Consider the following 6,000-nt stretch of genomic DNA (forward strand, 5'->3'; position numbering starts at 1 on the left):
TTCATCTATTACTTTTCTTAGAAGCACACAGACATCAAGAAACAGCATATGAATCTCAACAATGGTGACAATCAAACAAAATATCCAGTTAATCAGATCAACTCTGAGCATAAAACAAGCTACAAAAAATCCAGCTGCATAATTTAAAAATGCCGCAATGCAAGCTGGGAGATATGGGTGTAAGTTTTGATTAGTGGTACCCAGCATGCACTGCAGCATGAAGCATTTCATTGATTGTCACCGCCGTTGAGAATCATACACTGATTCTTGATGGCTAAGTAATAATATAGAGGAGCAACTAAATGTTTTTCAAATCCTTTATATTATTTGATTAAGAACATTGCTCTCATGCTGTAAAATTAAATGGCTTTTATTATAAAACAACATTAAAAACAAATAATCAGTCAACATCACCTAATCTATATTTATCTAGGCTTTTTTGCCACAGATAAAAATGTGCTTTATAAACACACGATTAAAGCAACCAGAGAGAATTTTATACTAAATAGTCTAGGGTCAAGAGTCCAACTAAAGCAAACGCTAACCACCATCATGGTGACTTTAAATTACAACTTGATTTCATTAAAACGGAAAACAAATAAAGTAAATCTGGTTAGTAATAAGTGAAGCTGGTAATGCTGTTTGTGGAGTTTTTTAATCCTCCTCTGCTGAGATCTTCACAGATTTAATGTTCTGCCATGAATGTCAAATTTTTTTGCAGTGCTTATTCCAACCAAAATTCAACATCTGTCTGATGTTGGAGCTTGACGCCAAACAAACGTTGGGTTTAGACGTCAACCTGACTTTCATTTTCAACCAAAATATGACGTCCAACGTCTTCCTGACGTCAATTTGATGTACTGTGTTTGCTGGGGGTGGTTGATTATGATTTCACTTTTTTAACTTTAGTTTGTGTGTAATGTTGCTGTTTGAGAATAAACAGCATATGCAAAGTTACGACGCTCAAAGTTCAAATCAAAGGGAGATTCCGACTCTGGTTTGAACATAAAAGGCTAAAAGTCTTTGAAATGTTCAGTGTGTGTGGTAATCGGAGCTGCTAACACACACACACACAAGCTTTTACATTTAAAGGGAGGGACATACACAAAAGCGGCACATTTTTGCGCATCCTTAAAAAGTGAAAATTTAAACATGCTATAAAAAATATCTGTGGGGTATTTTGAGCTAAAACTTCACATACACACTCTTGGGGACATCTTGTTAAAAGGGCATTAGGCAGGACCCCTTTAATATTTTACAATTGGTGCTATAGCAACTAAATTAGCAAATGTTTATATTTATTTCCTGTAATAACACATTGGCTGATGCATCATCATCCTGCACATGCTAAACTTATATCTAAATTTGTTACTCAGTTGAAAAGTAAATCCACATTGTTCTTAAGGGGGGCATCTCCCCCACGTTGCGTTTTTTTGTCCGTCATTATCTGCATCTGAGATTATCTGCACTGGCCGCATCTGAGGCAGTAAGTGGATCGCATTACGTTTTTATCAACAAACAGGTTATACAGTTTACTGTAGCTAGCCAATAGGCACTCAGTTCTGCCATTTTGCCTAAATGTTGTAAAAAGATGAAGTGCTTTGCATCGGCTATTAAAGCAGAGACGGTCCAAACTGCAGGCGGCACACAATTTACAATAGAGGCAGGTGGAGTTTGAGGATCCAGTGGATTTACGAGGTTTAATCACAAGCTCTTTTTAATACGTTTTATTGGTTAAATATTTGCAAAACCCAGACAGATGTAAAGGGTGACCAATAGCAATGATTTACGTTGGAAAAAAAGACAAAATATGGAGATACGAGGTTTCTGCCCAATATTTAAAATTGTGTTAATTTATATATTAATTGCATTACAGTGTTTTACTAGAGAGAAATAATAATAATAAAAATTTAAATATATGTATATATTTCTGCTTATTGTAATTGGGCCTCACTGGACGTGCAAGCATAAGCATGCATAAATCCGGCCCTAGCAAAGTGTGTGCTTTCGCAAACACCCGGCAAGGAACAAAGACACTCATGTAAGACACACAATCACTTGTCATTCAAGGGAAACAAAGCTAATTGCTGAGAGCTGGGCGAAGCTTTGAGAAAAGTACATACATATTTATAAATGGTGACGTAGGAACAAAACACCAATTTACAGAACATCTCACTGGGTGGTCAATTTGAAATGCATGATTCTCCTTGTGAATGACTAATTTGCCCAATTAGTTTAGACCTAATTCCATTCTTTCTCACTAGAGCACACTATAACGTTTTATATCTAATTATTTACACTGGTTTGTGGGCATGCTAATTGTACAATCAGATCTCATTTTCTTAATTGTCTCATTAGAAATGTAAAACGTTAACAGTTGATTGTGTAGGACAGCAGTCTTTTATTAAAATTCTCAACAACAGGCCCACTAAATCTATTCAAAAACTTCTAGATGTTGCTTTCTATGAATGCCTTTCACTTTGGTTCAGCACAAGTGCTCGATGGTTAGAAGCAGTTAATTTAGAGTCTAAGTGTTTAATCAGGGTGAAATTGTTCTTCTTCGTAATGGTCCCTGCTACAGATAAAAGTGATTGAGCGTAAAGACCTCCTTAAGCATGTGTTCATGGTTAAAGCCAGAATAAAAAAAGATAGGAGTGACTTACCAGTAGGACAAACTGAACTAATTTAGTTAGTGCAGTACATCCGCTGAATTTTGTGTGGCAGACATAAAGCACTAAAACATTCAATGTGAAAGGGCAAATACCTGAGTTTTATTTTCCAAAAAGAGCCTTTTTTTACTTTCCTTTTCGTGTATACTTATTTTTCATCTATACTTATTTTTCATAAAAGTCCATCAGTGTACACTGGGGTCTTCAGTCTCTCTCAGGCTAAAGATCCCTTGGTTTGTATAAAAATACAAATTGTATAAAACTGAGTGTTGTATTTTAAACCTGGCCTCATTGTGTTTACCAAATTTTAGAGATGCTACAGCCTACATATCTGTCAGACGCATATATCAGATGCTGATATATAATTTATTTGATATATATAATTTATTTTACTTTACATTTAACTAAAAAAAACATGAGCTTTTGCTTATTTGGTGTTGTTTAACATTTACTTAAATTGTTTTTAAATACTTGACTGAAACCTTTGATACAGTTACACCAAATAATGAATTCTATGTCAGATGTCATCTAAAATTCTAATTAGATGAGCAGATCACTCCATGACCCCAAAACTTCATAATATTTCCATGTCAATGAGAATTAGAGGGGTTGATAGAGCATCTGGATGAGGGAAAACAAGGTGGGGTTCGCATCTGTCTACACCCAGTAGTCTCAAGCAAGCTGTCACCATACCATGACAGATGACAGAGACACCTGAGCCTGTTACCCCGCTGTGTGCACAAGGCTCATATACCTCAGAGATTGAACAGAGTGTGTGAGTCGTTTGCTAAGTTGAGAATGACTGAATAAATGTGTGAGGATGGATGTACAGGTACATTGTGGGTGTTTGACTATTCCAGCCTCGAAAATACACACACACTCACTCATCCTACTCCTCAATGCAATCAGTGATCCCATTTGACAATGTTTATTGGGCTGCATAAACAAGTGAAGGTCTCTCTCACTGGAAAAAAAAAGACTAGCCTAACATCTGGCTGGCTCTTTCCCAAACGCCAGGGGACATCCCATTCACTTTGATATCCCAATTAGCATCTTTTCAGGCCCTTTTCCTTGAACTGAGTGAAATGCTGTCAAACTGTTTACTTCCAAACTGAATTTTCAACTAACGTCATAGAAAATCAGAGGCATAGCAAACAATTATATTTCCAAATCTACAGGGATGTTACCTAGAAGACCTGGATCCCTAAAGATTCAAACAAATCTGAGAAATTTATTTGATGGCAATTACTCAACACAGAACGTGTGAATAAAAATGTGAGATGCTGCACAGTGGATTGGAGCGGAACACAGGGTCTTGAGACTTTGAGACAGGGTCTTGAGAATTGACATGGCATCTTCAAAACACAGCACTCTTTCGTAAGATGCTAAGATGTCTCAATACAGTCTTGGCCACTTGAGACCACATGTACACAACAGGACGTAAGTGCACAAGTCCCAGGTCTTGTTTTCCCCCCATGACTAAATCAACACTATGGCCCTGTCCCAAATGGCACCATAAATACCTGCGGTCTTTCTGTGCAGACTTAATTCACCTTTAACTGTCCAGTAGAAGTCTGGCTCTGCATTCGCGAGCACCCTTTTGAAACTTAAAATGAAAATTGGTATGCACTACAGTCTCATGGACATCAAAATCAAGCGTACACAGCTGCCATTGTACACAACACCTGGAAGTGTGCATATGAAGTGTGCCAGGCTAAGCATCATTTATCATGTTCAGGAACTCATGTACTCAGAAAACTTTCCAAAAAAAACTGCCTTTAAAAATCCATCAGATGAAAGCGTATTAGGAGACAAGAAGTGAAGCTAACATTGGATTCAGACGTGCCTTGATGCCCTCCAACCTTTGCATGCGTCCTGCGAAGGCAGCATTTTTAGGTTTTCGGATGTAGCTTTCATTTCCATTTAATGCCGACTTCAAGCGTTTTAGGAATGATGCATCATGCTTGAGACACTGCAAAAGATGTGAGATGAGAGCACAATGGTTAAAGATGTCTGTCTAGCACATGTTTACATAGAAATCAATTAAAACATCTCAGTAGGATGTGTTCTCTGTGAACAGGTCATTAATTTACAATTAGTTTTTAGTCAAAACAGCCACATGGAACAGGTCATAGAACAGGGTAGGTTTTTTGGGACTCAAGACAGACCAAGACTAAGGCAACATATATCTGCCACACAAACTAAATCAAGCCTTTAACAGCCTAAGTCATGGTAAGTTAGACAGAGTAATTTGTTATTCTAGTTAAAAAATTCATCTGTCTATGAGGCAATCGTGTTGTCCAAGCTGTTAGCAAAATCTCAAGAGCAAGATGACAAGATCTGGACTCCAACCAGTGAACATCGGCCAACTTGTTTTATTAACTTTCATAACAACATATTTTCTCCTACAAGCAACTGAATACCCTCTCTCAAGTGTGTTTGCAGGAACTAACTCTCCATTAGAGGGGGAAAAAGGTACTGTCTGTAGACAAAAGGTCACAGTAAGATCAGGTCATGGCAAAGTATTGCCCTGTCACTTCTGATTTTGTTGAAAATGCTGTCCCTTTTTGTTTTCCCAGCATATATTCTAACCCTGAGCAGGGCGTATTGGGGCCAGACCCCTTCATCACCCCCATCCACGGGCCTCCGAAGCCCCTGAGGTATGTGACACTGACACACATGATTCACCGTATGGGTTAATGTCAACTGCCAACACACATAGCACACTGCCATGAATCAGAGCTATATTTCATCCCACTCAGCTATGAAATGAAAAGCTTGAAGGCCTCTCCACTCTCTCCAGGCTGCGCATGAATATATATGAGACCCCTCATGGCTCCTCTTGTCAAGTTTGTCACAGATATATTTATCAAGGTGTGATAAAGTGGAGGAATGCACATCATGTCTGGGAGTTATCCCGCACCTTTCAGACTATGAGTCTGTGTGATAAAATGCTCAAGTTTTCAGGAATCCTAATGATTCAGCTATTTATTTCGGTCTGATGTTAAATGATCACACCAATGTCCATGTTTCTATTCAATACATTTTATTTATTCCCTCTTTAGGAGAGTATCAACAACAAATTTGGGGATGCATGATATACACCATATTGTTTATATTACAGAAAAATGTAAGATTTTGTATATATTGAAGATGGGTCTGTATCAGATCAGATGTTTAATTGTTCATGCTCAAATCCCCTATACAATTAAGGTGATGATACACAGGGCAACTTTTTGAGCAATGTTGTTGGGCAATGTTGCCGTCAACGGGCAACCAAATGAGACTCAGGGCCCACGACCGATCTAAATTATCCAGATAGAAACTTATT

Source organism: Siphateles boraxobius, unplaced genomic scaffold, assembly GCF_051911475.1.
Source record: "Siphateles boraxobius isolate OS27281-9 unplaced genomic scaffold, OSU_SipBor_1 66, whole genome shotgun sequence".
Classification (NCBI taxonomy): domain Eukaryota; kingdom Metazoa; phylum Chordata; class Actinopteri; order Cypriniformes; family Leuciscidae; genus Siphateles; species Siphateles boraxobius.